The sequence below is a fragment of the Schistocerca piceifrons genome, chromosome 2, assembly GCF_021461385.2.
Source record: "Schistocerca piceifrons isolate TAMUIC-IGC-003096 chromosome 2, iqSchPice1.1, whole genome shotgun sequence".
Lineage (NCBI taxonomy): Eukaryota > Metazoa > Arthropoda > Insecta > Orthoptera > Acrididae > Schistocerca > Schistocerca piceifrons.
In genome coordinates, this window is record NC_060139.1 from 1045269951 (window position 1) to 1045295162 (window position 25212).

Sequence of the window (25212 nt, forward strand, 5' to 3'; positions counted from 1 at the left end):
TTTCATTAATATACACACATATAGTTTTATTCTAATATCTGTCTTTAAGGACGTAACATGATGACTGAAATATAAAGAGTCACATTTTCCTGTTTAACGCAACATTTTCTGGACAGTCTATTATTGTGCTAAGTTCTACTCAACAGTCTTCTGTGGCTCTTCGATTTAACAGCTTATTGTAGTCACAGACCGTTTTGGATAACTGATCCACTAGAAACTTACGTAAGCTGTAAGACCTTTTATACGTTATAAAGTATAAAGATCTGTTGTGAAAACTGTAATGAAAAAAGGGAGTAATAGGGACAAAAGTACGAAACTTAGCGAAACATTATGTCGTCGTTTGCCTTCACAAGATATTTCTTCGCTTTCTCTTCGTTCTTCTTTTCTTTTCAACATAGGAGAAACACGGACACATTCGAGATTATTTTCCTGGCAGTAAGAGGTACACTCATGTATTTATCAACTCGGCCCTTGGACGGTGGTCACTCTGAATATTATAATCAATATTTTAAATATTTTTGACGAATTGTTATATATTAAAATCAAATTTATTGGTTTACGTATGCAAATAAAAGTTTCCATTTTCTTCTTAACTTAAATACGGTAGCATCAACTCTTGAAACACACCCATTTCAACTTAGAACACCATAGACATCGGAACCGGTGATTAGTTTTGGACGTAACATGTAGTGCAGCTGGTATGAGAATGGGTGCCACACATTAAAATTTACATTTCGTTACGTGCGCTAATACAATTCAATGATAGACATACACTCTGAAAAAAAGACGACGCACAAGGAAGGAATTGTCCGAATGTCGTCTTGTCGCAACGTTTCAATGAGATTAATAGCCATCATCTTCAGGTCATCTTCGCCTGTGGCAACCAAACTCATCGAAATGTTGCGACAAGACGACGCCACCACTATGCTGATCACCGGAGGAGATTTTAGCATCAAATCAAGATTTAAGTCAGTTTAATGTAACAATTATTGTCGAGTGCAAGTAATTATATTTACCACCTCACCACAGAAGAGAATTTATTTTTTTTTCTACATCCGGTCATACGTAAGGAGTATGTGAGGTAACACTGTGGGCAGAGTGCGGAATTCCAAGAAAGGTTAGTGCCGTTGCGGTATCGCGCAGTTTACGGCCTTTGACGGTCATAAACTGCCATCCGTTATCTAGAAACGATGACTGTTATTTTCACTTCATGGGCTTCCAGTAAGCGGTGTTTCTCGCCCTCGTTATGGTTCATGTAAAAAAAAAAAAAAAATTTCGCTTTGAACTATGGAGGTGGTGTGGCATTATGTCTTTTCGGATTGTACGCGAATTATAAAAACAATACCTATTGTTTTTAATTTTTAAGATCATTAGTGAACTGTGTATTCAAAAGTCACAGGAAGTGCTATGACATGTGAAGATGTGCCACGAATGTTGCAGCTAGACGTGGCGTAAGTCGAAAGTGTGGACGCGATTATGAGCAATCTGTCGTAGACAGATGTGTAGTGAACATTGCACAACGTCGCCAATAAACCTACATTGAACGTGGGACGACCATCGGTTCAAGACACGTGGGTCATAGGATATCGGAAATTACATAATAATTTGGTTTACGCCGGCCGCGGTGGTCTCGCGGTTCTAGGCGCGCAGTCCGGAACCGTGCGACTGCTACGGTCGGAGGTTCGAATCCTGCCTCGGGCATGGATGTGTGTGATGTCCTTAGGTTAATTAGGTTTAAGTAGTTCTAAGTTCTAGGGGACTGATGACCACAGCAGTTGAGTCCCATAGTGCTCAGAGCCATTTGAACCATTTTTGAATTTGGTTTACGATATCAACAGAGTCTAGGATGGGTCGTCAGTATCTCGGAGACAATGTTCCCACACGCACAGGACGATCACAAGTTTTTATTATTATTGTACGAGTATGTGATAACAAATTTAAATCAGCCAAGTGATAAACACGTCTCACAGTAAAGGATGCCCAAACAGTTTCATCAGTACACGGTGTACCCTCTCTTGCCGCAGCGTACGCACGCAGTCATAAATGTATTCTACAAAGGGTGTTCAAAAATTTTTGCACAATGGTCTCTAATTTTTTTATTCTTTGCAGGAGGAGAATGAAATTTTTTGTGAACATAGTTGGAACATTTAGCTATAAGTTGGTGTATAAAAGTATTTTATTTTATTTACAGGTGAGCCATAAAGGAACGTGAAGTAGATGTGAGGTTGCGACAACGGTTGGTGATGGAGTTCCTCTTCAAGACCGGCGATGACTCTGCCACATTGATTCACAGGAAATTGCTCCCTGTTTATGGGGAGGACACAGTGGATCGCAGCAGTCTCCAGCGGTGGTTGCAGAGGTTTGAACAAGGTGATTTCTCTTTACTGGACAATCCGCGATGCGATAGACCATCGACAGCAGTGAATGATGTGAATAACGAGACAATTGATCAAATCATCCAAAATGACAGATGTGTGACGACACGACAGCTTCCTGAAATGACTCGTTTGTCATTGGGCAGTGTGGTATCACTGGTACAGTCACCACGGTACAGAAAAATCTGTGAACGTTAGGTGCCTAGGTTACTGACAAGAGAAATGAAAACGATGAGGGAGAATGTGTGCGAGGATCTCATGAAGACCTCTACTGAAGAGTGTAAACAGTGTTTTGACGGCGTCATTACCCATGATAAAACATGGTTGTTTTTGTCCGAACCTGAGAGCAAAACCCAATCCATAGAGTGGTATCATCCGGGTTCCCCTCGGAAGAAGAAACCAAGACTTTACGAACAGCAGGGCGAAAGGTGATGGCCTCCCTCTTCTGGGATCAGTGTGGTGTCATTTTCATGGAGTTTTTGGACCCTGACTCCACGATTAACCGGGACCGTTACTGTTTGTCATTGGACAAGCTGCGACGTGTCATCAAGACCGACAGACCACAGCTTCAAGGTCAGCTCATCAGACTACACCATGACAATACCAAACCCCATACAGCCCTTATGACGCAGGAGGAAATCAGGAAAATGGGTTGGAAAATTGTTCCTATCCTCCCTACAGTCCGGACTTGGCTCTGTCTGATTTTTACCTCTTTGGTTGTATGAAGACCCACCTGCTCGGTAAAACATTTGATAGTGAGAAAGACCTTATTTCCTGTGTCAAGCGATGGTGTAAAAGTCAATCCCCAAAATTTTACCAAAGTGCATTTACATCATGGAAAGAACCTTGGGGCAGAGGCGTCACAACTGATGGAGGCTACATTGAGTAGGCTCAATGTACAGCTAAACGTTCCAAGTACGTTCACAAAAAATTTCATTCTCCTCCTGCAGAAAATAAAAAAATTATAGACGACTGTGCAAAACTTTTTGAACGCCCTGTATACTATGATTGTCTGAAGCATCTAGCGCATTTTGTTTTAATATGGCAATAGTTCCTGTAGGACCTGGAGAACGAGTAGTTTCCTGCCTCATCGTGCCCCATACATGTTCAAATGGCGAGAGGATTCTAATGATCTTGATGGCCATGGCACTTGTTCTACACTATGAACATAGTCCTGTGGAACAAATGGGCTTAGCATGGGGATAACACCCCGTTCCAGTTAGCGGACACTGGCTACTTTACACTGCAGAAACACCAAATGTAACGGCGAGTTGTAACTGATGGCCCCAAAAACCACGAAGCCGGGGATGGGTCATGTGTGTCATGGGTGAATGCACACTATAATAGGCCGCTTATCACGTCAATGTCGTACGCTTGTAGTCCACCACTCGTGCACAGACAGTGTCTACTCTCATCCTGAAGACCAAAGACCGTCATTCCACTCGGCAGTCAACTGTTTCACGACACCAAAGTAGCATGGTTGGTGGTGTCGCGGTGTCAATGATAGCCGGCCAGATTCATACAGTTTCTTAATCCTGGTGCAAGCAGGCAGTTCTCATTGATTTTTGACAGCAGGTGCAACATGTGCCCAGATTTCGTCCGTGGATGATGTTCGGTCGGCTGCCGCTGCTCGTACAATGACGTTCTTTTGTAATGCATGGACGTTCACACCCAGGTCTACAGATGTGGCAATTTTCCGCAGACCACTGCGGAACACTGAGTGCAACAGTCCGCCAATACCTCCATTCTGCTTCACACAGGGACACAACGCGATGCCGTTCAAAAGCCTGAAACTGTTCAATAGGAGTACGTACTCGTAGGTGGGACATGGCTGTACGCTAGAATGAATGTTGCAAACACTGTTCAGCTCTAAACTAAGCACAAGTACTGTCTACAGAGTCAAAGCAGAGGGCGCAGAGACAGGCTATTTGTGCGCCACCTGGTGGCCGATGGTCGTGACAAATGAATTATTAACACTACGATCCCTCATTATCCACATATTATACCGTGGTGCTACTGGACGCAGCCCTTGTTTATTAGAACAGATGCACCCAAAAGCTGCTTATAATAATTAATCTTTATTCACGACAGGCTGTTTCGGCCTTTATCGCCATTGTCAAGTACCTGCTTTTGGTGAGAATGTGATATCGCTTATATTAAAGTGATTATATTGTGCTCATGCCTAACCTGATGTGACGTCCATAGTACGTCGTAAATGAACTGTCTTATAACTGTCACTGTTTTAATCAGATAGTAAATTACGTAAATATGTTGAAAATAAAATATTGATTATGGTGTGACAGTATTTCGACAGTTACACTCTTACGACGCTGTATGTTTACAAAGATTGAGCAGATGTTCAGCGATAGTATTTTATTAACTAAAATTTGTTACGGTTGTCTTCGGTTGTTGCATATGTGGATATGTAACTTCCAATTTATCGCTTTGCGTGTTCTAAAAGTTCAATGAAGTTTTTAGGAAGTACTTGCGTTTAAATTCTGTATGTTCGTTTAATATTTCTCGTGTGTATATTTATCTATAATTCTCTTAGAATGTTCATTGCAAAACCTTTTGATATTCTGGGCAGAATCTGGAGAATATTTTCGATCGTATCAAAAGGGTGATTTTGGTTTTTGAAGAGGAAAAAGGATGTATTCTTTACACGTCACATTAAAATTTAGTCCTGTTTGGCCAATGTAAAAGCTATTACAGCTGCTACATTTCCATTTTATATATGCCTTATCATATTTACTATAAATGACACTCATATTTATACATATTCTCAAAAAAATTGTAATCTCAGGTACTTGACCGTGGCGATAAAGGCCGAAACAGTCTGTTGTGAATAAAGAATAAGCAGCTATTTGGTGGATCTATTCTAATAATCATGTCTTTATCAGACATCATTATGCTGCTGGCTCTAAAGAAGAAAAAAAGGCAGTCCTTGATGGTGTTGCATCTCTTTTTTTTTTTTTTTTTTTTTTTTTTTTGTCGTTGAACATTTTCGTGTCTCCCACCAAGAGGCGTCGTCGTGTTTCCGACCAAGAGGTGTCGTTGACAACTGTGACGCTTCGATGAGAATGGATGATGGGAGTGTATCTATTCGAAACGCAAAACCTTTTTGACGACCTCATTCTGTTGGAAGCACGAGAACACTATAAAATTTTCCGTGGTTTCCGCGCAGCTCTCACCTTGACTGTAGATTCTCTGTCTTTGTCATCAGTTTTGTTCCCGTTTCTTCACGTATCTACATTCTCCGACAGCGCTTCCGCAATGTTCCAATTTCTTATCTGTGTGAGCTTCTACATAAGACTTCCAAGAATTTGTCAGAGCTCTTTCTAAATCGTTTTTGACTTGTTATTATCCAGGGTATAGTTTTTAGTAATTCCGTATAAGTTAAAATTTTGTATGTCTTGTTACTACAAGTCTGTGGATGTGTGAATACAATTTTAATCTTGTTTTCCAGATGTCTGCCGCGAGTTTGGATAGTTTTTATGTTGTTTTCCGAGATGTCAGTCTGCAGCCAACACTCGTCCTGTTTGGCCCGAGAACCTCTCTCTCATAATTCTGCGTTCCCCTTTCTAAACGATTCCCATACTTGTATGTGAAGTATGAGAACTTATTTGCCATACAGGGCTTCTGGTTTGATAGTGTTGTTGTAGCGCTTTTTTTTTGTAAGAGGCATTTCTTATTGCAGATGTCGTGAGTTCTTCCATAGGTTGTCTTAATTTTCTGTAAGCGAATTCTCTGTGCTATTTTATAGCCCAGCAGGTTCAAGAACTTTGCTTGAGTGTTTGGCAGTCTTTGTGCATTTCTGCATGTTTATTGCGGTGGTCTTCTGATTTGCTAATATGGCTAAATTGTCTGCAAAGATAAAACATACAGTTATGGTATTAACCGTATGGCGTCCCTGTTGCACAGATATCCAGGAGTTTCGAATTTTAAACTCTTTTTCCACTCTCGAATGGTTTTGTCCAGAACGATGTTTACGAGGAGTGAGGACGGACTGTCTCCCTGACGGAAACCAGTTTTGATCACGAGGGAGTCAGATATTTCGTCCATAAATTTCATTTTAGAAACTGTGATGGTGTAACAATGGTGTGCTTTCGGCCTTTCTGCCGAGATGTTGTTTCCATTTAATGCATAACTCTTCTACGACCGAAGCAGCTATCTTCTACACGAGCTGCGAGTTTTGCTGGGTCAAAAACTGAGGATAACATCCGGTGGTGATGGTGGTTAGTGTTTAACGTCCCGTCGACAACGAGGTCATTAGAGACGGAGCGCAAGCTCGGGTTAGGGAAGGATTGGGAAGGAAATCGGCCGTGCCCTTTCAAAGGAACCATCCCGGCATTTGCCTGAAACGATTTAGGGAAATCACGGAAAACCTAAATCAGGATGGCCGGAGACGGGATTGAACCGTCGTCCTCCCGAATGCGAGTCCAGTGTGCTAACCACTGCACCACCTCGCTCGGTCATAACATCCGGAAACACACCATTAATCAACCGTGCCGAGAAAACCTGCGAGATCACATTGTGTTGGTGTATGTAATTACGTTTAGAAGTTTCAGATCTAGTCATTATTACAACAAATTATGGGCTAACAATTATGTGGTGCATTTACGAAGACCACGATCGCCGACTGAGAACGGCCACCTCCGACGGAGCCTGTGGTTCCGTTGTCAGTAAGGCAAACTACGAACGTGGAAGTCGCAAAGTGGAGCTTTGTTTGAGAAAATAAGTCATTATGAAAAAGCAACGCCGAACCAGAGCAACAATACGTAATTGTTGCGTCACGAGGTGGCAGCAGAGGACAATACGAGTGTTGGCACTTTCCCTGAGCTGCTCCGCGCTTCGCCTCGCCGCCGTTATGAGGAAGTCCACAAGGCTGCGGAACCACTTCTGCGCGGAGGCCAGCGTTTACACCTTGTGGCTGCGGGTTTTGCAGGTTTCGTTCAAGCTCGCCGATCAACTAGTGTCGAAAAAACCACGCGGAAACCAGGGAACTATCCTTTCACAGGAGGAAAGTAAAAACTGCTTCGTACACAGTATTTATGAGGGCCTGATTGTTCAAACCATCTGGTTAGGTAATGTGGAATTTTTGTCACGTTTAGTACGTGGTAGACAGACAAGGAATTTACTTTCCATCGACAACGAATTCATTAAAAACTGTGCCAATCCTTAGATCGGACAAAATTTTGATTTTTAAAGGAAACATACAAGCATTCGCCCCAGTAATCTCTGGAAACCATGGAGAAATCTGTATCTGTATTAATGGGCAGGAGGTTAACTCTTGTCCTCTCTAATGCAGGTTGTACGCCTTAAACACTGCGCCATCTCGATACCTGATAAGCAAAGGAAAAATGTGAGCTTTCCATAGGATCAAGTTAACATTACACGTTTCTCAGTTTCGGAGTAGTGTAATCGCTGATGAAAAAAGCGGAAGCTCAGGCAGTAATTGAGTAAAGAACATGAATTAACGAATATGAAGACCTCGACTGTAAACAGTAGTCAGGGACAATCGATGAGAAACGTAGTTATTGCATGCAAAATGCGATAAGCGGTGTGTTTTATTCATGTAAGTTGATAGGTACATGATGAACCCATGCTTATGGCAACTTTGAGGGGATGTGTAAATGTAAAGAGTGGTAGCAGCCGTAAACATAGCTACCAGTAGTAGTAATGCGTGCGATGTTCGAGCCAGGAAAATTCTTTCCAGAAGGGATCTTTATGAATCTGAGGTTTATGTGGAAACTACGAGACAGATAAAAATCCTGAATATATTCCCGAACGCAAATACGCTTCAAAAGCTGTTTCTAATCAGGTAACTGTGAATATTTATTTAACCAAGTAAACCATGTTCTTTCACTTACTTCACTTTACGTAAATTTACGTGACAGGGTGACAGTAGAAATGTTAAGGGCCGAGCTTAACGTCGTTTACTTGCTGTGGTAAAGTGCTTGTTAAAATTAATTGTATAATGTGCTGAATCACAAAATAATTTTTGAGGTTGTTATATTTTATTGTTACAAAAAATTGTTAATGCATGGCTTAAATCAAAAACTGAAGAAATTCAGACCATTTAAATCTGTATTTTTGAGAGGTTTTGCAGTAATGTTTCCTTAATTCGCCCAGCAAGTAAATAGTTGTAAGTCGATGTCAATCCACTTAAGTGCACTTTGATGTACACACTGTTAAGCACCCATTGATGAATGTCTAAGAATGTTTTATTAGCCCACTACATTTTCATCATCGCTCCGTGACACTACATCTCAAACGCTTCAATTCTCTTATATTCCGGTTTTCCCACGGCCCGTAATTCACTTCTAAGCACTCCTCTTCTACACACATACATTCTCAGAAATTTCTTTCCACCTTGACGTCCGTATTCGATACGAGTACACCTGTTTTTGCAGGGCATTTTCTCTTCGCCTACCCTAATATTGCTTCCCCTCTCATGTGTTATTTTGCTTCTAAGACAGCACAGTTCGTTCACTTGGTGCACCATATAACCCGATTCTGATGCTAAGTTTGTCGCCAATCTTTTCCCGCTGCTCCTCAATTTGCTCCTCCAACTTTAAACACACACTATTGAGTCAAGTTGCGCAGTGGTCAATATTGGACTTCTTTCCGGGAGGACAGCGGTTCTAATTGCGGTCAGACACGCTGATGTTCGTTTATCGTAGTTTCTCAGTCTTCTTCTTGTGCCAATTCAGGATCAGGGCTCACCATCTCTTCCTCGGTCTTCACACACTCCTTCTCCCAATAGGATTATATTCCATTGCTTGTCGACGGATTCTCTGAGAGGAAATACGCAAGAGCATCATTCCCATCCTATTTTGGTGGGATTCAATGGCTGTACCCCCACCCCCCCCCCCCCAGTTCTTTCCTTCTTTCTTCATTTCTTATTCTGCCTTCTTTTGTGCAGCCTTTAAAGATATAAGGAACTTCATTTCTGATGTTTCAAGCCGTCTTAGGTCTTTTGATTCTAATCTCTAACTTCCTGCTGCGTACTGTATTGTGAGTATGCCAAACCTGTATAAAATTTCAGCTACGGTCGCAGGTTCGAATCCTGCCTCGGGCATGGATGTTTGTGATGTCCTTAGGTTAGTTAGGTTTAACTAGTTCTAAGTTCTAGGGGACTAATGACCTCAGCAGTTGAGTCCCATAGTGCTCAGAGCCATTTTTTATAAAATTTCATTTTCGTTTCTATTCTCGTTTTACCCTTCAATATTCTTTTTATCGTGCCACATGTATGTTGATACTGTTAATTTTCTTATTTATATCTTTCTGTTCTTAAAAATTTATATGACATGCTAAGTACTGGAAATGAGGCACCTTTTCTATTATTATTTCATTGAACTGATGATCGTCAGAGTCCTTTTCCTAAAAAGGCCATTGGTTTTGTTTCTGTTGTTGATATCCTGAGATCATAAATTAGGCTTGTATGCTCAATCTATGTACCGCAATTTATAGTTTGTCTTCACTGTCCTGTGTAATTACCTGGTCGTCGTCAAAACGCATCGTATTTAGAAATCGGATTGGCCCAATGGCTGTGTCTTCAGGTATATATCCTTCAACCAGTGCCTGACCAGACCGTCCAATTAGATTTTGAGCAGTGTAGGTAGCATAATACAGCCTTGCCTCACTCCCTGGTTTTTCTCTGTTTCTGTTGCCACCTCTTTGCCAGTCTCTACTCTTATTTTGGTGTTTTTGTATAAAACTTCGTATACTCTTGTGAAATGTCTGAGGAGACCACTTTTCTCCAGTACTGAGCACAGCTTTTTTTCTGTGGATGCGGTCAAATGTGTTCTCAAAGTCGATTAATGTTAGGTGTGCCTCCATTTTAAATACTCGTCTTTTTGTAAAATTTGTTTCAGAGTGAAAACATCACGGACACAAGGTCTTCCTTTACTGAATGAGAGATGTTTCGAAGCCTTTTATAAATTACTTTGATGTAAATTTTACAAGAAAAGTTCAGAAGACTGGTTCTCCTGTAATTACATGTGTTACCTCTGTTCCATTTTTTAAACAGTGACACAGCTTTAGTACATCTCCACTCTTACAATATTTCACCTGTTTGCCCACACATGTCATACAGATGGAGTATTTTTAACTCTAGAAATGTTTCACCATATATTGTCAGTTCTGAGTTAATTCCATCTAAACATAGCGCTTTTCTATTTTTTTGTATTCTCGAATGCCTGTTTCAGTTCTCTCAGATCTCTTAGGTCTCCATTCGTCTGCTTTCTCTTCCGTGGGCTCTTCTGCATCCGGATTATACCATAATTTCATGTGGTGATTTATCAAGTGTTCTGAAGGAAATATATTATTATGTACATTATCTTTGTTCTTTTCAGTTTTGTTATTAGTTTATATGCTGTTTCCTGTCTACCATGTTTATCATGTTCAGCTCTGCTTGTCAATGTATCCCACGAGGATCTATGTGCGATATCTTACTATTGTTTTAGTTTCATTTCTGATGCAGCGAGGGGTAGCCGCGCGGTCTGCGGCGTCCAGTCACGGTTCGCTCGGCTCCCCCTGTCGGAGATTCCAGTCTTCCCTCGGGCATGGGTGTGTATGTTGTCTTTAGTGTAAGTTAGTTTTAGATTAAGTAGTGTGTAAGCTTAGGGCTCGATGACCTCAGTAGTTTGGCCCCATAATATCTTACCACAAATTTCCAAAATTTTTTTTCATTTCTGATTTCATTAAACAGCGTGATTTTTTCCACCGGTTACAAACTTTAGGAACTGATCGATGAGAGGATATGGAACAGAAAAGGTCTAGTGAACTTACGTCCGGAAATGCTAGAGACCCTTTATTCGATTATACATCGTTACAGAGACTGCGGTCTAATACGCGCTGTACCACGCAGCCACAGTTACAGTACGCAAGTATCCTCGTAGAAGGTGTTACTGTTCCTCATACGTCGTACCCTAGCACCCTTTCGTGCCATAGTAATTGGTAATGTTGTGTCCGAATCACCTCTCTTGCAGACTCACATTGTAGTGGATGTGACAACCGTTGTACACAATGATTCAGTATTCGAATCGAGAGCTTACCAACATGGCGTTTACTTACGGAAAGGCAAAATGCAGTGGGTGGTGGGCAGCAAGGTTGTATCAGGAGACGTATCCCCGCTTACAACAATCACAGCATTCAATGTTTGCAACCATGTTTCGCCGTTTATCTGAGACGGGGTCGTTTCAGGAAGCAGAAAATCATGAAGGACGTACCCGAAATGTTCGAACACCAGACTTGGAGGAAAATGTGATTAACACTGTGGAAGGCCTTCGCCGTGTCAGTACCAGGCAGTTGGCCCGCCAGTACACGGTAAGCCAGACGACCGTGTGGAACATTCTCCATGGAAACCGTTATTACACTTATCACTTACAGCGTGTGCAAGGCTCACTAACGACAGACTTTCCACAAAGGGAGCAACCATGATTCCGGAATTGATTGTATGATTGAATAAATGATCTCTAGCAGGGAAATTATGCATTTCCGGAAGTAAGTTCATTAGACCTTTTTTGTTCCGTGTCCTCTTATCGATCAATCCTTGAAGTTTGTACGCGGCGTAAAAAATCACTCTGTATTTTCCTGTAGCTTTCTCAGTCTGTTTCCGCAAGAACTCTTATTTTTCTTTCCTATGGTTTCTTCCTCTTCGTTCCAAGTCTTAAGTTCGCCAGCATCACTCATTACACTACTGGCCATTAAAATTGCTACACCACGAAGATGATGTGCTACAGACGCGAAATTTAACCGACAGGAAGAAGATGCTGTGATATGCAAATGATAAACTTTTCAGACCATTCACACAAGGTAAGCGCCGGAGGCGACACCTACAACGTGCTGACATGAGGAAAGTTTCCAACCGATTTCTCATACACGAACAGCAGTTGACCGGTGTTGCCTGGTGAAACCTTGTTGTGATGCCTAGTGTAAGGACGAGAAATGCGTACCATCACGTTTCCGTCTTTGATAAACGTCGGATTGTAGCCTATCACGATTGCGGTTTATCGTATCGTGACATTGCTGCTCGCATTGGTCGAGATCCAATGATGGCAGAATATGGAATCGGGGGGGGTCAGGAGGGTAATACAGAATGCCGTGCTTGATCCCAACGGCCTCGTATCACTACCAGTCGAGATGACAGCCATCTCATCCGCATGGCTGTAACGGATCGTGCAACCACGTCTCGATCCCTGAGTCAACAGAGAGGGACGTTTGCAAGACAACAACCATCTGCACGAACAGTTCGACGACGTTTGCAGCAGCATGGACTGTCAGTTCGGAGACCATGGCTGCGGTTACCCTTGACGCTGCATGACAGACAGGAGCGCCTGCGATGGTGTACTCAACGACGAACCTGGCTGCACAAATGGCAAAACGTCATTTTTCCGGATGAATCCAGGTTCTGTTTACAGCATCATGATGGTCGCATCCGTGTTTAGCGACATCGCGGTGAACGAACATTGGAAGCGTATCTTGGTGTAGCAATTTTAACGGCCAGTAGTGTACTTGAGTAAGACCACTGCCAATTTTCTGCTACCCTTCTTGTGAGAAGTGCTTTGTCTCTAATGACACCATAGTCGACGGTACGTTGAACACCAACGTCTCGTCCTGATGCTTTTACTCCAAGGACAGCCTTCAAAAAATCTTTCGCCGACAACACAGAGAAAAGACTGCCCCGTTCACAATTGAACTGTGATGCGTCGGCTGGATCGCCTTATCGCCCCATCGCAGTAAGAGAAGCCACAATGGAGAGTGGTAACTAGCACTGTGCGAGATGGCAGCCCGTGGCGCAGCAGACGCCGGCAGGGGCCTCCGGTGAGGGGGGGCTGGCTGGGTGCCTCGTTAGCAGCGGCCGTTCGCCAGTCGCCATCAGCCAAGGCCGCCCACCCGCCGGACGGAAACAGCGCCGCTGAGGCAGATCTGCGGCCGACCTTGCCCAACCACGCCCGCTCCGCGGGGCAATCCTCGCTCTCAGATTTTACAGCCAGCGCTTCGCGGAGCTCGCCATCACGTGATCCCCGAGCGGCCAGCAAAGCGCGAAGCTGGTAACCGGCCTACGCCTGCGGTGCCTTTCCTTCCTCGACACAACCGCTAGAAAATCCACTTGCGGCTATTCACCCTTTGTTTTCTCGTCTACAGCATACAATTTGTACAAAAGCCGAGGGGGAGCAACAAGTATGGAGGACCAACAACAAAGTGCTTTGGTACGAAATTTGGTACAAAATCCGAAGAAATTCTGGTCGTATGTAAAGTACACAAGCGGCAAGACGCAGTCAATACCTTCGCTGCGCAGTGCCGATGGTACTGTTACCGACGACTGTGCCGCTAAAGCGGAGTTATTGAACGCAGTGTTCCGAAATTCCTTCACCAGGGAAGACGAATGGAATATTCCAGAATTTGAAACACGAACAGCTGCTAACATGAGCTTCTTAGAAGTAGATACCTTAGGGGATGCGAAGCAACTCAAATCGCTTGATACGGCAAGTCTTCAGGTCCAGGTTGAATACCGATTAGGTTCCTTTCAGATTACGCTGATACAACACCTCCCTACTTAGCAATCATATACAACCGCTCGCTCACCGATAGATGCGAGCCTACAGATTGGAAAATTGCGCAGGTCGCACCAGTGTTTAAGAAGGGTAGTAGGAGTAATCCATCGACCTACAGACCTATATCATTGACGTCGGTTTGCAATAGGGTTTTGGAGCATATATTGTATTCAAACATTATGAATTACCTTGAAGGGAACGATCTATTGATACGTAATCAACATGGTTTCAGAAAACATCGTTCTTGTGCAACGCAGCTAGCTCTTTATTCTCACGAAGTAATGGCCGCTATCGACAGGGGATCTCAAGTTGATTCCGTATTTCTAGATTTCCGGAAAGCTTTTGACACCGTTCCTTTACCAGCGACTTCTAATCAAGCTGCGGGCCTATGGGGTATCGTCTCAGTTGTGCAACTGGATTCGTGATTTCCTGTCAGGAAGGTCGCAGTTCGTAGTAATAGACAGTAAATCAGTGAGTAAAAATGAAGTGATATCAGGTGTTCCCCAGGGAAGCGTCCTGGGACCTCTGCTGTTCCTGATCTATATAAATGACCTGGGTGACAATCTGAGCAGTTCTCTTAGGTTGTTCGCAGATGATGCTGTAATTTACCGTCTAGTAAGGTCATCCGAAGACCAGTATCAGTTGCAAAGCGATTTAGAAAAGATTGCTGCATGGTGTGGCAGGTGGCAGTTGACGCTAAATAGCGAAAAGTGTGAGGTGATCCACACGAGTTCCAAAAGAAATCCGTTGGACTTCGATTACTCGATAAATAGTACAATTCTCAAGGCTGTCAATTCAACTAAGTACCTGGGTGTTAAAATTACGAACAACTTCAGTTGGAAAGACCACATAGATAATAATGTGGGGAAGGGGAGCCAAAGGTTGCGTTTCATTGGCAGGACACTTAAAAGATGCAACAAGTCCACTGAAGAGACAGCTTACACTACACTCGCTCGTCCTGTGTTAGAATATTGGTGCGCGGTGTGGGATCCTTACCAGGTGGGATTGACGGAGGACATCGAAAGGGTGCAAAAAATAGGGGAGAGAGTGTGACAGATATGATACGCGAGTTGGGATGGAAGTCATTAAAGCAAAGACGTTTTTCGTCGCGGTGAGATCTATTTACGAAATTTCAGTCATCAACTTTCTCTTCCGAATGCGAAAATATTTTGTTGAGCCCAACCTACATAGGTAGGAATGATCATCAAAATAAAATAAGAGAAATCAGAGCTCGAATATAAAGGTTTAGGTGTTCGTTTTTCCCGCGCGCTGTTCGGGAGTGAAATGGTAGAGAGATAGTATGATTGTGGTTCGATGAACCCACTGCCAAGCACTTAAATGTGAATTGCAGAGTAATCATGTAGATGTAGATAAAAAATAGTGCAAAACAACAATGCAGAGTTCGACATACTGAAACGCCAAAGAAACAGGTATTGACATGAGTATTCAAATACAGAGGCAAGTAAACAGGCAGAATACGGTGCTGCGGTCGGAAAGTATCTGGCGCAGTTGTTAGATCGGTAGAATGGTGGGTCATCAAGATTTAAGTGAGGTTGAACGTGATGTTGTAGTTGGCGCACGAGCGATGGGATACAGCATCTCCGAGGTAGAGATGAAGTGGGGATTTTCCCGTACGACTATTTCACGAGTGTACCGTGAACATCAGGAATCTGGTAAAATACCAAATCTCCAACATAACTGCGGCCGTAAAAAGATCCTGCAAGATGGGAGGCCAACGACGACTGAAGACGATCATTCACAGTGACAGAAGTGCAACCCTTCCGCAAATTGCTTGCAGATTTCAGTGCTGGGGCATCAACAAGTGCAACGTGCGAAAAATTCAACGAAACATCATCGACATGAGCTTTCGGAGCCGAAGGCCCACTCGTGTACACTTGATGACTGCAGGACACAAAGCTTTACGCCTCGCCTGGACCCGTCAACACCGACATTGGACTGTTGATGTATGGAAAAATGTTGTCTGGTTGCACGGCTCTCTTTTCAAATTGTGTCGAGCGGATGGACGTGTACGGGTGTAGGGACAACCCATGAATCCATGGACCCTGCATGTCAGCAGGGGACTGTTCAAACTGGCGGAGGCTCTGTAATGGTGTGGGGCGAGTGCAGTTGCAGTGATATGGGACCCCTGATACGTCTAGATACGACTCTGACAGGTAACACGTACGTAAGCATCCTGTCCGATCACCTGCATCCATTCACTCCACCAGGACAATGCAACACCCCACACGTCCAGAATTGCTTCACAGTGGCTCCAGTAACACACTTTTCAGTTTAAACACTTCCGGTGGCCACCAAGGCCCTCAGACATGAACATTGTTGAGCATATCTGGGATGCCTTGAAACGAGCTGTTTAGAAGACATCTAGACATCTTCACCCCTTCGTACTCTCACGGGTTTATGGATAGCCCTACAGGATTCATGGTGTCAATTCCCTCTAGCACTACTTGAGACATCAGTCGGGTGCATGCCACGTCGTGTTGCGGGGCTTCTGCGTGCTACGATATTAGGCAGGTGTACCAGAAGCAAAGGCGCAAATAAAAGTTCAGGAGTAGGATAAAAATCCGGGGTAAAAGGATATCTATCATAAGATATAATGCTGACATTGCTATTCTCGGTGAACGAGGAAGAATTTCAGGACTTGATGAATGGAATGAACAGTCTAATGAGTACAGGATGTAGGCTGACGATAAATTGAAGAAAGACGAAAGCAAGGAGCAGTAGCAGATATGAGATTAGCGGTAAACGCACTAAGTGCAATAAGCTAACAAATTTTACTGTGCTGAAAGTAAATAAGCACATGAGGCATGGTACAAGGATATAAAAACAGTTTAGCAGATGCAAAGATAGTATTACTCGCCAAAAATCTACTGGTGTCAAAAATTGGTCATAATTTGAGGAATCGATTTCTGAAAATGTACGTTTGAAGTACACCATTCTATGAAAAAACGGAAAAGAAGAGGATCGAAACATTTGAGATGTAATGCTATAAGAGGGTGTTCAAAATTATGTGGACTGATAAGATAAGAAATGAGGAGATCCTCCGCAGAAGCGGCTAGGTAAGGATTATACAGAAAAAAACTAACAAAAAAGGAGGGACTGAATGAAACGACGTGTGTTTAGACTTCAAGGAATAATTTCCATGGTATGAAAGGGAGGTGTAGAGGTTGAAAACTGTAGGGAAAGACGGACAATGCAATATATGCAACGAATAAATAAGGAATTAGGTTAAGAACTGTTCTGAGATGTTTTGCACAGGGGCGGAATTAGTCACGAGCCTCATCATACCAGTTGAAAGAACCCATACAACCGCCAGCCCCTCCCCCTCCCCCCCACCCCCAAAAAAACCGGACCAACCTACTTCTATACCTTAGACAAAACGACACAGTACATTATCACTGCTTGAGGCGCCACTGAATGACAGAGAACAGAAATGGCGGGAGGGGGAGGAGGGGTGTGTGCAAGTAGGCTGTTTAGGTTTTTATGTTGGTAACGTCACGTAGCGCTCTGTATAGAAATCACTGGCTGTGCTGTGTGCGGTCTGTGGCTGGTTGGCATTGTAGGAATATCCGCGACTGTAGTGTTGGGCAGTTGGATGTGAACAGCGCATAGCGTTGCGCAGTTGGAGGTGAGCTGCCAGCAGTGGTGGATGTGGGGATAGAGATGCCAGAGATTTGAGAGGTTCTATAAGCGGACGATCTGGACGTGTGTCCGCCAAAAAAAAAAAGGAAATTTGTAAAGATGGATGTCGTGAATTTATATATATATATATATTTATATATATATATCCATCTTATATATATGCTGAATTTTGAACACTATTAAGGTAAATATATTGTTTGTTCTCTATCAAAATCTTTCAGTTGCTAAGTATGCCTATCAGTAGTTAGTGCCTTCAGTAGTTAGAATCTTTTATTTAGCTGGCAGTAGTGGCGCTCGCTGTATTGCAGTAGTTCGAGTAACGAAGATTTTTGGTGAGGTAAGTGATTTGTGAAAGGTATAGGTTATTGTTAGTCAGGGCCATCCTTTTGTAGGGATATTTGAAAGTCAGATTGCGTTGCGCTAAAAATATTGTGTGTCAGTTTAGTGTTGATCAGAATAGGTAAAGAGCGAAATGTCTGACTACGTTCAGTTCTGCTCAGCTGTTTGAAAATCAAATAACGTAAGAGGTTTATCAGCACAGTAATTCATTAATTTTTCTAAGGGGACGTTTCAGGTGGAAGGAAGGGGGGGGGGGGGGGGGGGAAGAGACTCGGACGAGTGGGACCTGTGAGTGCTCAGCAAATTCTTCTCCCTGCGGTTATTGTTAACTTCAGAGATCGGAGCAAACTATTTCTAAACGTATTTCCGTAGATTTCCTCACAAGACATCGATGATATTTTGTTCCTCTCATTCAGGAAGAAAGTAAATTGTGCCACCGAGGTTAGAACGCTGTCGCTCCATCGTCTTAGGCAGCCGCACAGTCGTATACTATCGATGCTGCAGTATACAAATATCGATAATGCTAAATTTTTGCAGTGAACGGTGGGATATACATCGTCCGTGGAGTTACATTAGTAGAGGGACTGCAGCGCTTAAATGACTCGATGAAAAAGCTACAATTGTAACTGTCATATGTGGGCCTGCTGCTGTGGTCGTCTTCGCCAGAGTGGTTTACAAGGGTAATCAGCAAAGAAATGGTAAATCGACCATGATACCTGATAGACCTAACCAATACCACACGGTTTAGCAACCTGTGGTGCAACTGTCGTAGATCTTGGTCGACATTACAAAAAAAAAATTCCATTTGGCCTCTATATGTACTTCCACATCTGTGCACTGCAAGCTCCAGCAGTCATATTCTGGAGTTTATGGACTGAAATAACAGTTATGATTCAATTCGCATTGCTCATTGAATATTAATATCCAGAATTTTTTTTTTACTAAAATTTTCGATTTCTTCCATATCTCACCGTATATTGAGTGACATGGGGTTCATATTGTACCTGCGTCATTCCCTCCTTATCTCTAATTTTCATCTCCACCGTCCATACGGGAATAGTGCGCGGGACGTACGTCGGCCTGTACGTCACTCGTGCAGGCCTAATTTTTCTATCGTGGTGGCTGTTACGAGGAACTCATTTAGTGCAAGGCAAAATGTTTCTCGACTCGTTATGAAGCGTTCACTCTCCGGATTGCAGAGGTAGGCCCATACATTAGCGAGGCTCTCACACTAAATAGAATAACCTATACCGAATAATGTAGTTTTTTTAAAAAACTTTCGTCTTTCATTAAAAAAATTACTACAGGTTCCGCACTGACGATGTGAACTGAACAATACATTGACGAAATATCTGCAAATTATAGCGCCCGTGAATGAAATACACTTCTGAATGTACGCTCCTCAAAGTAGAATCTGTACATCGAGCAAGCAGGAAAGGAAGCCATAGAAAAATTGTGAAAGGGAATCAAAGTTCAGGGAGAGGAAACAGAAACTTTGAGATCTGTTAATGACATTGTCATTCTCTCAAAGGCGTCAAAGGACTTGTAAGAGAAACTGAACGGAATTGATACTGTCTTGAAGAGAGGTTATAAGAAGAACAGTAACGAAAGTGAAACAATGTTAATGGGCTGTAGTCTAACTCAGGCGATGCTCAAGAAATTAGATTAGGAAATAACACATTAAAAATAATAGATCAGTTTTGCTATTTTGGCAGCTAAATAATGTAATTGGCTGCAGGAGAAAGGACAGAAAATGCAGGCAGGCAATAGAAAGAATAGCAATTGTGAAAAAGAAAATTTTGTTAGCATCGAACATAAAATTGTTAGGAAGTATTTTTCCTGAATGTATTTCTGTTGAGTATAGTCATGTGTGGAAATGAAATGTGGATAAGAAATTCAGGCAAGAAGAGGATGGAATCCTTTGAAATGTCATGCTACAGAAGAATGCTTCATGTCAGATGGATAGATTAGATGAAGAGGTACTGAGTCGAATGAGCGGGAAAAATAAATTTATGACCCAGTTTGACTAAAAGAAGGTTCGGTTGATAGCACATTTCTGAGGCAACAAGGAATACCCAGTTTGGTGATGGGAGGAAATGTGGGTGAGGAAGGAGGGGGAGGGGTATGAATTTTAGAGGGAGATCTAGGTATGAATTGAGCAAGCAGACTAAGATGGATGCTGTTTTTAGTAGTTATCGAGAGATGAAGAGGCTTCCACAGGATAGTCTAGTGTGGACAGCTGCATAAATCCGTCTCCGGACTGAAACTCACAACAATGCTCTTCCAAGGAATCTGTCCCACACCTGCCGTCATGAAATTTACATGGACGTTCGACTCTACATGGCTCCACATGAATATAATCGTTAGCCTTTAAGAAGCCGTAACACAGCTGGTAATCTTGAACCGCAGAATTTTTGTTGATCGAAGAAATACGTAACTTCTGGAGTTCCAGCCTTCATTGGAGACAGTCGCTTGCGCTTATTTTGTCAAAGCGTTCATTGTCAAAGAAGTGAACTAAACGTATTTTAACAATACGGTAATTCCACACTGTCAAATAATACGTCGCTGTGGCTCGGAAAATGGGATACTGAAAATAATATTCCAGATCTCAATGTTGTGAGTATTGCTGTAAAGAGAGAACTAAATTCGCAGAGTATAGTTATTGCCAGACGGGCCTACATTGAAACACACTACAAAACTAATGTCTGAGCAATACCTTCAATATTACTTTGTGAAGCGCGCGTTAGTTAATATGCGCCTGACACGTCGGCTGCGCTGCAAGGCAGCGCACGAGAAACCGGACACCGCTATCGCAGGCCGCATCAGTGCTGCATTGTCGACGCTGTGCGTAATTAATGTGCTGCTCTACTTTGTCTGCCAGTGAAAAGTAGTTACAGCCTGCTCGTTACCTGCTTTCCTTGTTATGTCACATGTCTTACAGTTCTGTGCAGTGCTTGTACACACAGATAAAATGTTTGGGGAATTGTGCATTCCAACGACATCAATACTTGATTAAAACGAAAAATCGTTTTTGACTTGAAGAAGTACGACAAGAATTAACACTTAAGTCAGTACACATGCAGTGGCCGAAGGAACATTTCACTAATCATCGTCCATCCAGCCCAAGTACAGGCGGAGTGGGTTTGGTGGGATATTGGAAAAATAAATATTATGTTACCCGACGGTAAAGCATTTGTCATCTTAGTCGTCATCATGCTGATCATCATAACCATCAATACCTTCAACAAGGCCGCGCGGGATAGCCACGCGGTGTAGGGCGGCTTGTCACGGACAACAGAATAGTGTAGCATCCGTTATGTTGCAAACATGCTCAGTGGTTAATACAAGTAGTCAGTAAGTCCGTCTGCGTAAGACGTACAACCAAATTCAGAAAAACAACTTGTGTATACAAAGACAAGCAGAAGTCGCAGACATATCTGGTAACAAAAGAATGATGCGATCTCATAGATAAGAGAGAGAGAGAGAGAGAGAGAGAGAGAGAGAGAGAGAGATGCTAAACAAATAACGAAGCCTAGCCGTAAAGTGTATCCCGATATACCATTCATATATACGCTGAGAACGCACGCGAAACTCCGCAATAAAAAATTGCGAACTTTGCACTACCTTCTAAAGATCTCGTCCAGTTTATTCACATCGTACTGCGTTCAGAAATCAGCACAACAGCTGACAAAAACGGCTGCAAGAACACTATCTCAACAGATGGCAGGCGAAATGGAGGCAAGTTGACTATGTTAACGGCTAACTGATTGTTTCAGGTAACTGCCTTTTCTTGGTGTGCAGTAACGAAATGACCGTTTATTATTATTTATTTGTATATAATCACAACCATTTTGTCAATTTTACAAACTATTAAAACAGCGTTGGGGCAAGATTACTGTGACCGCGGCGCAAGATGACACTCCTGATACAAATTGAATTCAGTTTTATTCTTAGGAAATGTGAGACAGTCGATTAAGTATTGAACCACTGTTACAGCTTATTGAATAGTACGTACATAACGAAACGATCATCGTATTCAAAATTAATTCAAGTCAATGTTTCATTCACAGAAATCATACATAAATTTTCCACCTTCAAGGTTAAAGCAGTCCTTATAACACAATGTGTGGCATTTGCAGTGCTCTGTCCTGCTTTCTGGGAGGAGAAAATGGTTCAAATTGCTCTGAGCACTATGGGACTTAACATCTGGGGTCATCAGGCCCCAAGACTTTGAACTACTTAAACCTAACTAACCTATGGACATCACACACATCCATGCCCGAGGCAGGATTCGAACCTGCGACTGTAGCAGCCGCGTGGTTCTGGACTGTAGCGCCTAGAACCGCTCGGCCACGCGGCCGGCCCTGGGAGGAGGGTCATCATAAGAAATGAGCACATACAGGACACCGCATTACAATTCCTTTGGAGGTGTTCCAACATTGCTTTGAAAGTTTTTGTCCCACCTAGTGTGTTTCGTTCCCAAGAACATCTGTATCGTAGGTGAGCTCCTAATGATACTTGCGCTTTGCATACTGTGGCGTTTCCGTTTCTTTTTCCTTTAGCCAGTAATCCGAAATAAATTTCGGCGCGATAGTTGCACCATTTATTGAAGGTACTGGTTCTTCATATTTCCCTACCTGGTGTTAAACAAGAGATTAATTAGGAGTTGCTGTGTGCTGGCTTTCGGCTTCAGCAGTCTGTGTAGGAACATTTTCATATTTTAGTGCGGTTCGTAGCAAGATCACGATGTATATTTCTAGCCGAAGCAAAATCATGCTCATCGAACAGAATGGGTCATAAGGCTCGAGAACAGATTTCGAGAACCAATGGACTGAATTACCGGCTGCAGCTCCTTTACAGAATCAGCCTCAACAGACGACGAGGTAATGAACTTACCTCATTCATCTTGCCCCAGTCAGCTACGTTAAGACTTTGATCTCTGGTGTAGGATTAAGAAGAATAAGATGTAAGTGAAGAGCGGCTTTCGAACGCTTACTTCGTGAGGTAGTCATGAATGGTAAAGAATAATCAAATGTCAACCCCTTATTCAACAAGAGCTTATGTTGAATGCCTTGAGAATAGTGACGCGTCAGACAGCGTACACTGTAACTGCCAAACGCGCCACGGTGGAAGTTCTTAGTGTGTCGACTTGTGAAGAGTTGGTAGTTACCGTATGACTAGAGTTTCAAAACTACCGTAGGTTACCGTAACGAAGCGCACACTACGGCAGTTTTTCTAGCAGCTTTGGCCAGTTAAGATGGTAATCACATCACCCATACGTTAGGTATGTTGTACACCTACTGGGCGTTTCCTCATTTCGACAGTTTTGTTTGTGTATTTACAGCAAAACTGAAACTGTCAATGTTTAATTCAGGCTTTATTCCAAAACTGCTGATCTGTAAAGTGGAGCAGAGGTATGTTTTATAAAATACAAAAAATACAGAGTTATCACATATACCAAGCGATGTGGCGCAGTGGTTAGCATACTGGACTCGCATTCGGGACGACGACGTTTCAATCCCACGTCCAGCCATCCTGATTTAGGTTTTCCGTGATTACCCTAAATCGCTGCAGGAAAGTGCCGGGATGGTTCCAAATGGTTCAAATCGCTCTAAGCACTATGGAACTTAACATCTGAGGTCATCAGTCCCCTAGACTTACAACTACTTAAACCTAACTAACCTAAGGACATCACACACATCCATGCCCGAGGCAGGATTCGAACCTGCGACCGCAGCAGCCGCGTGGTTCCGGACTGAAGCGCTTAGAACCGCTCGGCCACAGCGGCCGGCTGGGATGGTTCCTTTCAAAGGGCACGGCCGACTCCCTTCCCTAATCCGATGAGACTGAGGAGCTCGCTGTCTGGTCTCCTCCCCCAAAACAACCCAACCCATTTATCACATTGCGCTAGAAAATGCAGTATCCTCAAAAAATAAATAAATAAATAAAATTAAAAAAGTGCTAAACAAACCTATCACACATCGCTTCAATACTTCGTCGACATATATACGTGGAACAAAAAAAATGTGTGTGTGAAATCTTATGGGACTTAACTTTTAAGGTAATCAGTCCCTAAGCTTACACACTACTTAATCTAAATTATCCCATGGACAAACACACACACACACACCCATGCCCGAGGGAGGACTCGAACCTCCGATGGGGGGAGCCGCGCGAACCGTGACAAGACGGCCTTAGACGGCACGGCTACCCCGCTCGGCTATACGTAGAACATATTTCTGTTATTCATAAACAGCTTTTGCACTTATTAATAATAACACGAAACTCTTTGTTCATGATGAAGAACGTTATATTCAGTACAAACTAACAAGAATTACTCGTATATAGGTTTCTTGTGTTTGTGCATGTGAACTGCACTTGGATGAAAAGTAATTGGCTTGATTGAATAAAAGCGCAGAAGTGGTGCGAGCAGCTAATTTTTATTACTTATAATATGCAATTAATGTTTTGTAAGCACGTAAAACACACATTGGACTAAGGCTGAAAGACGTACACTTCTAATTTCGTACAAAAGCAAACGGACTAAGGCCACAGAGAATCCGTCCGCTCTCAGTTTCTCTCTCATACATTCATTTACATTTCTTTCCTACCACTGCCACCAATGCTATCAGTGATCCTACCATTTGCTACGTTATTTATGTAATGTGCCAAACTAACAAACCGTAGTTTTAGTAGATTGCAGCTCTACTTATGTCGATACTACATACAAGCTTGAACGTAAACCAAATGACTAGTCAGCTTACACCATTATTTAGTTTGCCCCGAGTGGCCCTTTTATAAAGGAGGTGATTGCTCCGTTTCTCCCAGAAATTGGAATTTACTTCAAATAGTCTTATAACGTATTGCTCTAGTACGTAGGGAGTGGCTTATTTCAGCTACTCGCTTACGTTGTAGTTGTTGTTGTTATGGTCTTCAGTCCTGAGACTGGTTTGATGCAGCTCTCCATGCTACTCTATCCTGTGCAAGCTTCTTCATCTCCCAGTACCTACTGCAGCCTACATCCTTATGAATCTGTTTAGTGTATTCATCTATTGGTCTCCCTATACGATTTTTACCCTCCACGCTGCCCTCCAATACTAAATTGGTGATCCCTTGATGCCTCAGAACATGACCTACCAACCGATCCCTTCTTCTAGTCAAGTTATGCCACAAACTCCTCTTATCCCCAATGCTATTCAATATCTCCTCATAAGTAATGTGATCTACCCATCTAATCTTCAGCATTCTTCTCTAGCACCACATTTCGAAAGTTTCTA

The 25212-nt window shown here is 42.8% G+C and overlaps 1 protein-coding gene and 1 non-coding gene across 3 annotated transcripts in view; both read right to left on the reverse strand.

Moving 5' to 3' along the window:
- LOC124777167 overlaps nucleotides 1-25212 on the reverse strand; it is a 614765-nt gene that overhangs the window by 371947 nt on the left and 217606 nt on the right. The window lies entirely within an intron of this gene.
- Trnaa-cgc lies at nucleotides 6772-6844 on the reverse strand. The gene has a single exon. It is a non-coding gene; the product is annotated as a tRNA-Ala (tRNA).